General features: G+C 51.4%; 1 pseudogene; it reads left to right on the top strand.

Annotated features, from left to right (window-relative positions):
• LOC117876585 overlaps window positions 1-12,426 on the top strand; it is a 101,138-nt pseudogene extending 88,712 nt beyond the window's left edge.
• The last annotated feature ends 315 nt before the right edge of the window (window positions 12,427-12,741 follow it).

Raw genomic sequence — 12,741 nt, 5'->3', positions numbered from 1 at the left:
TAATGACAAGTTTCAGAGTAACAGCCGTGTTAGTCTGTATCCGCAAAAAGAAGAACAGGAGTACTTGTGGCACCTTAGAGACTAACAAATTTATTAGAGCATAAGCTTTCGTGGACTACAGCCCACTTCTTCGGATGCAGTGGGCTGTAGTCCACGAAAGCTTATGCTCTAATAAATTTGTTAGTCTCTAAGGTGCCACAAGTACTCCTGTTCTTCTTTTTGCGGATACAGATTAACACGGCTGTTACTCTGAAACCTAAACTTTCATACTGACAATAACTTTTTTATACTGCTCTGTATACTATACACTGAAATATAAGTACAATCTTATTAGTGCAATTGATTTACTTTATAATTATATGACAAAAATGAGGACGTCGGCATTTTCTCAGTACCTGTCTGCTGGGACACTTTTGTATTTTTATGTCTGATTTTCTAAGCATGCAGTTTTAAGTGAGGTGAAACTTGGGCGTACGCAAGAGAAATCAGACTGCTGAAAGGGCTACAGTAGTCTGGGAAGGTTGAGAGCCACTGACTTAGGTTATAGGTAATAAGCAGACTGGATCAGAGCGGAGGCCTGTCCACTCCAGTGTTCTGTTTTCAGCGTCAGAGGCTGCAGAGGAGGTTTAACAACGCCGCAGTAACAGATTTGGGGATAATCATCCAGTGCATGCTCAGTAGTATTGTATCTGCTGAAGCCGCTGCCCTTCAGTCTGCCCTCTCTATAGGTAAGATTCTGCTGACTGCTTTTTACAGGGGCTGAAAAGGGGGCAAATTGGAGGAGTGGGGTGGTCAGGGGCGAAAATCAACTGCTCTGGGGGGGTCAAGCAGCTGGAGGCAGGGTTAGGAGAGGGACTGAGGGGCAAAATTGGGGTGAGGGGGGAAGGAGCTGGGGTTATGCCCAGGGGTGAGGCGCTGCCAGCGGGTGACAGAGAGCAAAACTCCAGCACAGGCAAGGGCAGAGGGGGTAACAGTTACCCCAGTGGACTGAGATACCAGTGTTTGCAAAAATAGGGTGGGGGGGACAGAGGGGCTTTTTTATTTCCTCTCTCGCAGACAGCACCTCTCAGCATGGGCTTCCCAGGGCTGGGTTCTTAAAGGCACAGGCATCCCAATGCCTAGTCACTGCAGCTCTCTTTGTCTGACGTAACCTAGTGAGGTGCTGCAGGAGACTTAATTCAGTAAAATATTTTACATATACTCCCCTAACAAACAAAGAATCCCTAATCAGTGTATCTGACTGCATAGAGTCTCCTAGCAGTTCACCAGTTTGTCTTATCTGCTGCTGGGATTCCCTGAATTACTCAAAGCCTTGGTCTACACTACGGGTTTAGGTCAAATTTAACAGCGTTAGATCGCTTTTACCCTGCACCCGTCCACACGACGCAGCCATTTCTGTCGACTTAAGGGGCTCTTAAAATCGATTTCGGTACTCCTACCCGACGAGGGGATTAGCGCTGAAATCAAGCTTGCTGGGTCAAATTTGAAGTAGTGTTAGGGTGACCAGATGTCCCGATTTTATCAGGACTGTCCCGATATTTGCTTGTTTGTCCCACGTCCCGACCCATGTGCGGTCGGGACACTGGACAAACAAGCAATGTTGCCCTCCTGGAGGGACTCTCGCTGCCCCCCGCCCCGACTCCGCCCCCTCCTTCCCCTATTGGATCCCTCCACAAATCCCCGCCCTGGCCCCGCCTCTTCCCCAAGCATGTGGCATTCTTCCTCCCTCCCAGTTCCTGGAGCTGCTAGTGAGTACGAGCTCCGGCACCAGGCGGGCAAGGGGGTCTGGCAAGGGGACTGCTCCCCCAGGAGGGAGACGGGGGGGCTCCAGACCCTGGCAGTGGCGGGGGAGAGCAGCTCGGGCCGCGCGAGCGGACCATGTAAAGTTTATCGGCTCGAGGGGGACCCCGGCCGGCTCCTCGTCCCTGTAGGGGGTAGCATCTGCGTCCCGCTTCAGCATGTCTCGCCGGCCACCGCAGGCCAGGTAAGGAGCTAAGCCCGCCCCCATCTCCCTCCTGGGGGAGAAGCCCCGTTGCCCGCCCGGTGCCAGAGCTCATACTCACCAGCAGCTCCAGGAACTGGAAGCCGCGCCACCACCTCCTCCCTCCAGGCTTGCGCCGCCATTACATCTGCAAGCCTGGGAGGGAGGAGGAATGCCGCTCAGCTGAGGAGCCAGGACGAGGGGGGGAACTCGGCTCCTTACCTGGCCTGCGGCAGCTGGCAAGACATGCTGGCGTGGGGTGGGGACGGTACCCCCCTACAGGGGCAAGGAGACGGCTGGGTTCCCCCTCCGAGCTGATAAACTTTACATGGCCCACTCGTGCGGCCCTGAGCCGATCTCCCACGCCACTGCCGGGGTCCGGAGCCCCGCGCCTCTCCCGCTTGTCTGCGCTCCAGCAGCTCCTTCCCGGCGGGGCGGCGGGACGTGCCACATGTGCCCAGGGCTGCGGGAAAGGCAGTGCGCGCGGCCACAATGCGCCCGGGGCCTGCTAATTTCCCCGGCCCCTGCGAAATGGCTTTTTTTTTTTTTTTGCTCCGCCCCCACATCCCGATATTTCATTTCTGTGATCTGGTCACCCTAGGTAGTGTGGACGCAATTTGACGGTATTGGCCTCCGGGAGCTATCCCAGAGTGCTCCATTGTGACCGCTCTGGACAGCACTCTCCACTCCGATGCACTAGCCAGGTAGACAGGAAAAGCCCCGCAAACTTTTCAATTTCATTTCCTGTTTGGCCAGCGTGGCGAGCTGATCAGCACAGGTGACCATGGAGTCCCAGAATTGCAACAGAGATCCTGCATGGACTGAACGGGAGGTACTGGATCTGATCGTTGTATGGGGAGACGAATCTGTGCTCTCCGAACTCCATTCCAAAGATGAAATGCCGTAATATTTGAAAAAAAATCTCAAAGGGCATGAAGGACAGAGGCCATAACAGGGACCCGCAGCAGTGCCGCGTGAAACTTAAGGAGCTGAGGCAAGCCTACCAAAAAATCAGAGAGGCAAACAGCTGCTCTGGGTCAGAGCCCTAGACATGTCGCTTCTATGATGAGCTGCATGCCATTCTAGGGGGTGCCCCTACAACTACCGCACCCCTATGCATGGACTCCATCAATGGACTCTCATGCAACAGGGATGCGGATTTAGGGGACGAAGAAGAGGAGGAGGAGTTAAAGTTGCATTGAAGTTAGCGCACAGCAAAGAAGCAGAGAAAACGTTTTCCCTGACAGTCAGGAACTGTTAATCACCCTGGACCCAGTACCATGCGAGCGTCATGTACCTTTCCCAGCCATCGCACGTTGATGTTGGTGAAATGTCCCTTGTGATCCACCAGTGCTTGCAGCACTATTGAAAAGTACCCCTTTCGGTTTATGTACTCGCTGCCTTGGTGCTCTGGTCCCAAGATAGGGATATGGGTTCCGTCTACCACCCCACCACAGTTAGGGAATCCCATTGCAGCAAAGCCATCCACTATGGCCTGCACATTTCCCAGAGTCACTACCCTTGATAGCAGCAGGGCAAAGATTGCTTTGGCTACTTGGATCACAGCAGCCCCCACAGTAGATTTGCCCACTCCAAATTGATTTCTGACTGACCGGTAGCTGTCTGGCATTGCAAGCTTCCACAGGGCTATTGCCACTCGCTTGTGAACTGTCAGGGCAGCTCTCATCTTGGTATTCTGGCGCTTCAGGGCAGGGGAAAGCAAGTCACAAAGTTCCATGAAAGTGCCCTTACGCATGCGAAAGTTTCGCAGCCACTGGGAATCATCCCACACCTGCAACACTATGTGGTCCCACCAGTCTGTGCTTGTTTCCCGGGCCCAGAATCGGCGTTCCATGGCATGAGCCTGCCCCATTGTCACCAGGATGGACAAATTGCCATGGCCCGTGCTTTTAGAGAAGTCTGTGTCCATGTCCTCATCACTCTCGTGACCACCCTGCCGTCGTTGCCGTCACCTCCTCGCCTGCCTTTTCAGGTTCTGGTGCTGCATATACTGCAGGATAATGCGCGTGCTGTTTACAGTGCTCATAACTGCCACAGTGATCTGAGCAGGCTCCATGCTTGCCATGCTATGGCATCTGCGCGGAAAAAAGGCGCGAAACGATTCTCAGCCGTTGCTCTCAGTGAGGGAGGGGCAACTGACGACTGTAGCTATCCCACAGTTCCCGCAGTCTCCGCCAACCACTGGAATTCTGGGTTGAGCTCCCAATGCCTGATGGGTCAAAAACATTGTCACAGGTGGTTCTGGATACATGTCGTCAGCCCCTCCCCCCTATGAAAGCAACGGGAAAAAATAGTTTCTTGCCTTTTTTCCTGGGTTACCCGTGCAGACGATGCCCAACTTCCAATGGGTTCTAAACCCAAATAAATCCGTTTTACCCTGTATAAAACTTATGCAGTGTAAACTCATAAATTGTCCGCCCTCTATAACACTGATAGAGAGATATGCACAGTTGTTTGCTCCCCCAAGTATTAATACATACTCTGCGTTAATTAATAAGTAAAAAGTGATCTTATTAAATACAGAAAGTAGGATTTAAGTGGTTCAAAGTAGTAACAGACAGAACAAAGTGAATTACCAAGCAAAATAAAATAAAATGCGCAAATTTATGTCTAATCAAACTAAATACAGATAATCTCACCCTTAGAGATGCTTCAGTAAGTTTTTTCCTCAAACTGGACACCTTCCAGGCCTGGGCACAATTCTTTCCCCTGGTACAACTCTTGTTCCAGCTCGGGGATTCTTCATGATGGCTCTCTTCTCTCTCTCTTTGTTCTGTTCCACCCCTTTATATATCTTTTGCATAAGGTGGTAACCCTTTGTCCCTCTGTTTCCACCCCCCCTCACTAAAAAAGCACCAGGTTAAAGATGGATTCCAGTTCAGGTGACATGATCACATGTCACTGCAAGACTTCATTACCCACTTGCCAGCACACACATATACAGAAAAACTCACAGGTAAAACACAGCCATCTGCAAACAATGGTCCTTGTTAATGGGAGTCATCAAGATTCCAAACCACCATTAATGGCCCACACTTTGCATAATTACAATAGGCCCTTAGAGTTATATTTTATATTTCTAGTTTTAGATATAAGAGTGGTATATTTATACAAATAGGATAATCACACTCAGTAGATTATAAGCTTTGTAATGATACCTTACAAGAGACCTTTTGAATGAAGCATTTTCCAGTTACATTATATTCACTTATTATCATGTTTTTATAAAACCATATAAACTGCACAACGTCACACCACTGTGTAGAAAAGATAGAAAGTATGGCAAGAGACCACCCAGGAGATCGTCAATGATCTAAAAATCAAAAGAGTCCTACAAAAAGTTGAAATTAGATCGAATTACAAAGGATTAATATAAACAAATAACACAAGTATGTAGGGACAAAATTAGAAAGGCCAAGGCACAAAACAAGATCAAACTAGCTAGAGACATAAAAATTAACAACAAAACGTTCTGCAAATACATTAGAAACAAGAGGAAGACCAAGGACAGGGCAGGCCTGTTACTCAACAAGGGGGAGAAACAATAACAGAAAAGGTGGAAATGGAAGAGATGCTTCATGATTTCTTTGTTTCTATTTTCTCCAAGAAGGTTAGTGGCAATTGGATGCCTAACATAGTGAATGCTAGTGAAAATGAGGTAGGACTAGAGGCAAAAATAGGAAAAGAACAAGTTAAAAATTACTTAGACAAATTAGATGTCTTCAAGTCACCAAGGCCTGATGAAATGTGTCCTAGAATCCTCAAGGAGCTGACTGAGTAGACATCTGAGCCATTAGCAATTATCTTTGAAAAGTCAAGGAAGACGGGAGAGATTCCAGAAGACTGGAAAAGGGCAAATATAGTGCCCATCTATAAAAAGGGAAATAAGGACAACCTGGGGAATTACAGACCAGTCAACTTAACTTGTGTACCTGGAAAGATAATGGAGCAAATAATTAAGCTGTCAATTTGTGGGATGGGGGGAAGTGCTCGATATGGTCTATCTTGCCGTTAGTAACATTTTTGATACTGTCTCCCATGACCTTCTCATAAACAAACTAGGGAAATACAACCTGGATGGAGCTACAATAAGGTGGGTGAAAAAGTGGTTGGAAAACAGTTCCCAGAGAGTAGTTACCAGTGGTTCACAGTCAGGCTGAAAGAGCATAACGAGAGAGTTCTGCAGGGATCAGTTCTGGATATGTTTCTATTCAAAATCTTAATCAATGATTTAGATAACGGCATAGAAAATACACTTATAAAGTTTGTGGACAGGGAGGAGGTTGCAAGTGGGAGGGGTTGCAAGTACTTGGGAGGATAGGATGAAAATTCAAAATGATCTGGACAAACTGGAGAAATGGTCTGAAGTAAACAGGATGAAATTCAATAAGGACAAATGCAAAGTACTCCACTTAGGAAGGAACAATGAGCTGCACACATACAAAATAGGAAATGGCTGCCTAGGCAGGAGTACTGCAGAAAGGGATCTGGGGGGTCATAGTGGATCACAAGCTGAATATGAGTGAACAGTGTAACTCTGCTGCAAAAAAACTGAACATCAATCTGGGATGTATTAGCAGGAGTGTTGTGAGCAAGACACGAGATGTAACGTTTCCGCTCTACTCTGCGCTGATTAGGCCTCAGCTGGAGTACTGTTAAAAGATTAAAGGTCTAGAAAACATGACCCATGAGGGAAGATTGAAACATGATAACAGTTTTCAAGTATCGGAGTAGCAGCCGTGTTAGTCCGTATCTGCAAAAGGAACAGGAGTACTTGTGGCACCTTAGAGACTAACACATTTATTTCAGCATAAGCTTTCGTGGGCTACAACCAGTATGTAAAAGGTTATTACAAGGAAGAGGGAGAAGAATTGTTCTTCTTAACCTCTGAGGAGAGGACAAGAAGCAATGGGGTTACATTGCAGCAAGGGAGATTTAGATTGCTACATCGAGTAGCAGTTTATTACCACAGCAGTTTCTTATAACCTACACGTATCAATAACTGCTACACATAGCACATTTTCACAAGGAGCAATTTCACACACACAATGGTGCAAGAAACTACTATCTGTAGACATTTGCTACATCAGGTAGCTGTTTTCTACAAGAGCAGTTGCTTACAATCGATTACGTATCAGTAACTGTTACCAGGAGCACATTCCTAAGGGGAGCCGTTATCAATACCACATGGGTAGGTCCCTGCGCTGGAGCTGGCGGCACAGGTGCGGGGTCCTTGGAGCCGGCGTGTCCCGCAGCGCCCAGGGAGCGGGACCTTCCCGGGTCAGCCCAGCCCGGCCCGTGCGCAAGCGGGTCCCGGCTGCAGCCCCAGGGCGGGGAGCGGGCTGGAGGCGGCCCCGGGGAGGTAGCAGCCGCGGGGCGGGAAGTCGCTGCCCGGAGGAAGCGGCCGGGGCCGGGGCCGAGCCCGGCGATGGCTGCAGCGGGGCCGGCGCAGGTAGGACGCGGGGCGGGGACTCCCCGGCCGGGCACTGGCTGATCCCGGCTGGGGGCCGAGTGGGGCCGGGACCCGGGTCCCTCCCGCGCTACTGACCCCGGGGCTGGGGGCTGCAGCAGCCGGAGCGCTGGGGCCGGGGGGCGGCTCTGGGGCCCTGGGGCAGGGGGGCCCTGGCCGGGCAGACACGCGGAGCCGGGCGCAGCCCCTTCCCCCGAGCGAGGCCCCAGCCGGGCAGAGGAGCCCGGAGGCGCCTGAGCAGGGGCGGGAGCGGGGCTGAGCACAGGCCTGGGGCGGAGGCAGGACTCCGGCCGGGGGGGGAGGAGCCTGTTCCCGGCCCTGGGATTCGGGGCCCCGAGTCCTTGGGGGATCGGGGGGGGAGGAGTCTCCCTGGGTCACAGCTGCTGGGCCAGGGGGTTCCCTGGGAGTCGCTCCCCTAGAAACCGCGTCCCCTGCTGAGACTCCGGGCTGGGGGCTGGAGCGGAAGGTGCTGAGTGTGTAACGCTTGTGCCAGCAGCTCCAGGTGGTGTTCGAGGACGTCGCTCTGTATTTCACCCGGGAGGAGTGGGGGCTCTTATCCCAGCCAGAGAAGCAGTTGTACCGGGACCAGATGCTGAGGAATTATCGGGTCCTTGTTTCCTTGGGTAAGGACTTATTTATCTTTACTCACAGCTGTGAAATGTCTGGGTTCCCTTCTTACCTCACCTGCCATGTGCCACCACATGCCCAAGTAGTTGCAAATGTCAGCCTCTTTCAGTTCGGCTTCCTGTTAATGAAGAGATCAGGGCTACAGAGCCTGGGGCTAATCTTAGTGTAACTTGTTTACCTACCTCAGTCCTGGCGCAGGGCTGGTTGCAAACAACACATGAGCAAATAAGACTAATAAGGCAAGAAGAAGAAAACAACTCCCTACCGCCCCAAAAAGAATATCATAATCTTTACCATACATTTTCAACAATTCTTGCACCCTAAGCAAATAAATGATAGGTCTGTATAACAGTGACACCTGCCATGACTCAGCCCCAAAGCAAATTGAGAAGGGTCATAGACATTGCTGCTTCAGAGTGTGAATTGAACTTGCCTAGCGGGAGACGGGACGAAATCTCCTCTAAGGAAGGTTTATTTCATTATTCTCCTGCTTGGGATCTCCTGCACTTTCCTCTCAAGTAGTGTCCGAGATTGGGGCCTTGTCGCGCCCAGTGCTGCGCAGACAAACACTGACCGAGATCGGGGCCCTATTGTGCTGGGTTGCACTAACATAGAAATGAGTCCCTACCCCCAAAACTTTAGTAATAAAACTGATTAATTCCTCCCAAACAGGCTATTCAGGTTCCACACCGGACTTAATCTACCAGATCGAGGTAGGGGAGGCAGAGCTCTGGATCCAGGATGCTGAGGACTCCAGGCAAATCTCAGGGCCTGAGAGCCCCTCCTCAGGTGAGTCAAAATAATTCAATCCCTTCTGATTTACGCACCTGCTAGTGGATGGCTCCTTAATGTAGAAGGCAAAGGCAGAGTGAGATTCATTGGCTGGGAACTGAAGGGGACAAATGGAGGTTGGAAATTAGGGGCCAGTATTTATTTTGGAGGGGAAGGAGTTGCTGGGCTGGAGGCAGGAATCACTGGGGGAGTTTCTCTGGCTGGGTTAGGCAGGAAGCCAGGCTGGATGGGCACAATGAGCCTGTCTGGCTTTGATATCTATGAATCCTAGAAATCATAGACATGTGGGACTAGAAGGGACCTCAGTAGGTCATCCAGTCCCCTTCACTGAGACAGGACTAAGTATTATCTAGTCCATGACTGACTGGTGTCTGTCTAACCTGCTCTTAAAAGCATCCCATGATGGAGATTCCACAACCATCCCAGGTAATTTGTTCCAGTGCTTAACTACACTTAGAATTTGGAAGTTTTTTCCTAATATCTAACCTAAATCTCCCTTGCTGCAATTTAAGCCCATACTACTTCTCCTGGCCTCTGTGGATAAGGTGAACAATTTATCACCCTGTACTTTGTAACAACCTTTTACGTACTTGAAGACTGTTATCAAGCTTACCTAAGTCTTTCCTTCGACAGACTAAACAAATCCAATCTTTCCTCGTAGGTCATGTTTTCTAGATCTTTAATCATTCTCATTGCTCTACTCTGACCCTGTCCAGTTTGTCTACATCCTTTCTGATGTGCGGGGCCCAGATCTGGACACAGTAGTCCAGTTGAGACCTTACCAGTGCTGAGAAGAGTAAAAGAATTACTTCTCACATCTTGTTTGCAACACTCCCGCTAATACATCCCAGAATGATACACCTCTACCCTGATATAACCCGACCTGATAAAACACAAATTCAGATATAACGCGGTTTCACCTATAACATGGTAAGATTTTTTTTTTTCCTCCCAAGGACAGCGTTATATTGGGGTAGAAGTGTATTTGCTTTTTTTCTTTTCAACAGTATTACTTTGACTCATTTAATTTGTGATCCACTATAACCCCAGATGGTTTTCTTTCCTAAGCAGTCATTTCAATTCTGACCATTTCTCCAGTTTATCAAGATCACTGTACATTCTAATCCTCTCCTCTAACGCACTTGCAACCCCACCCAACTTTGAATCGTCCATAAGGATATTAGGTTGGTTAGACATAATTTGTTCTTGTCAAATCCATGCTGACTGTTACTTATTACTTTATTTCCTTCTCTGTCACGGGTCTCAAACTCTGCTACCCATGAACCTCCCCAATGTGGCCTGCAGGGTTCCAGAAGTTTGGGGCCGGGTCTCTCTCTTAGCCCCACCTGCCGCCCCGCCCCCTCCGACCCCAGGCAACTTACGATGGCCCAGGGCCACAGCAGCACAGCAGAGCTGAGTGGTGTCTGCCTGCTCACTCCACATGTCTGCCAGCCCCTCCCTAGGCGCTGCACAAACAACATAAGATGGAACCACCCTGAGTCAGGCTGCAGATTTGTCATGGCATTTTATATCAAAAATTACAGGGCAATTACAGAAAATTTAGTAAAAGTCACAGATCAATAAACTTCCTGTGACTGCTCCCTGATTATTAACAAAACCTGCCCTCCTCCTCGCCCTGCCCATGGGGTACCTGCCCAGCACTTCTCCCAGTGCTGCAATCCTGACCCCAGCCTGGTGCAGAGGGGCTGGTGTGGGCTAGAGAGGATCTGGGTGGCAAGGCCATTCACTGAAGTTTGGCCTCCTTCCCCTACCATTATCACTGGGGGCAGGGGCAAATCTGAGTGCTGCTGTAACCCCGCAGACTAGGTCTCAGTACCCAGAGAGAGGCTTTGGATCCAACCCTGTGAGACAGGAGCCGCCATTGCAGGGTGAGGCACCCATCCAAAAAACAGTCATGGAGAAATGGGGAAATCGCTCCATCCGTGACATTTTCCATCCTTGACAAACCTGTAGCCTTAACGGTGAGCTCTCTCCAGCAGGGCTCGGGATCCTGGGGGGAACGCGGACACAGTCTGAATGTGGGGAAAGCCCGGCAGGGAGGCAAGATTCCACATCCCACAGCGGGATCCATGCACAGGATGCAGTCCATCCCCGGGGTAAACTCAGCCAGAGACTAGACCTTGCTACACACCAGAGACTGCCCATGGACCGGCGTCTCCACCACTGCATTGACTGCGACAAGAGGTTCAGCAACCGCTCTGCGCTGAACCAGCAACAGCGCACGCACACCAGGGAGTGGCTGCACCACTGTTCTGACTGCGGCAAGGCCTTTGCACGGAGCTCACAGCTGAGAAGACACCAGCGCACGCACACTGGGGAGTGGCCGCTTCGCTGTGCTGACTGCGGAAAGGGCTTTGCAGAGAGCTCAAAGCTGAGAATACACCAGCGCACGCACACAGGGGAGCGGCCACATCGCTGTGCTGACTGCGGCAAGGCCTTTGCAGAGAGCTCAAGCCTGAGAATACACCAGCGCATGCACTCTGAGGAGCGGCCGTACCGCTGTGCCCACTGTGCTAAGGGATTCTACAGTGCCTCCACACTGACCCAGCACCAGCGCACGCACACCAGGGAGCGGCCGCATCTCTGTGCTGACTGCGGCAAGACCTTTGCGCGGAGCTCACACCTGAGAACACACCAGCGCGCGCACACTGGGGAGCGGCCGCATCGCTGTGCTGACTGCGGCAAGGGCTTTGCACAGAGCTCAAGCCTGAGAGCACACCAGCGCGCACACACCGGGGAGCGGCCATACCACTGTGCCGACTGCGACAAGGGCTTTGCAGAGAGCTCAAGCCTGAGGAAACACCAGCGCACACACTCTGGGGAGTGGCCGCACCATTGTGCCCACTGCGGTAAGGGATTCCGCTGTGCCTCCACACTGACACTGCACCAGCGCACACACACCGGGGAGCGGCCGTACTGCTGTGCTGACTGTGGGAAAGGCTTTGCAGGGTGATCACAGCTGAACAGACACCAGCGCACGCACACTGGGGAGCGGCCGCATCGCTGTGCTGACTGCGGCATGGGCTTTGCAGAGAGGTCAAACCTGAGATCACACCAGCGCACGCACACCGGGGAGCGGCCTTATCGCTGTGCCGACTGCGGCAAGGACTTTGCACAGTGCTCAACCCTGAGAACACACCAGCGCACACACCGGGCAGCTGCCGCACCACTGTGATGATTCTGGTAAGAATGTCAAAAACCAATCCACCCACCAAACACCAGTGCATGCACACTGCGGGGAGGACATTCCGATGCGCTGGCTGCAGCAAGAGCTTTGCACGGGCCTCCTCCTTGCTACAACATTGGTTCATTCACAGCCGAGAGCAGCAGTACAGCTGTGCTGACTGGGGCAAGCACTTTGCTAGATTGGCCAACCTCACCCAGCACCCGGTCACGCACATCAGTGCCCTTCTGCCACCGCCAAAGGCCTGAGGGGATTCTGGCAGCCAGTGGGCCTGACACAGCACCAGCAGATGCAGACTAGGGAGTTGTCCTGTCCCCATGATGCCCAGCAGAGAGTCTGGGGGGGACAGGGAAGGGAACTTGGCTGAGCAAGTGTGGGGAAGAGCAGACCGGTGGAGGGAATTTAGAGCAGATGGTCACAGCCTACTGCATTAGGGAGCTCTCCCCCTCATGTAGATGGGATCCAGCCAGGTCTCTCTTTCTGTCCCACACTCACTCATCTCGCTGGGATGCAGCCAGGATAACCCCCTCTTCCTCCCCCCATCTAGATTGGACCCAGCCAGGAACTTCCCCGCACAGCTAGCTCCATTCCAGCCAGTGGGTGACTCTTGGGTGACATCTAGAGGTGGGATTTGCAGTCCTCTCT

This window comes from Trachemys scripta, chromosome 4 (assembly GCF_013100865.1).
Source record: "Trachemys scripta elegans isolate TJP31775 chromosome 4, CAS_Tse_1.0, whole genome shotgun sequence".
Lineage (NCBI taxonomy): Eukaryota > Metazoa > Chordata > Testudines > Emydidae > Trachemys > Trachemys scripta.
Note: the sequence above shows the minus strand (reverse complement) of the source record. Positions and strands in the feature narration are given on the sequence as shown.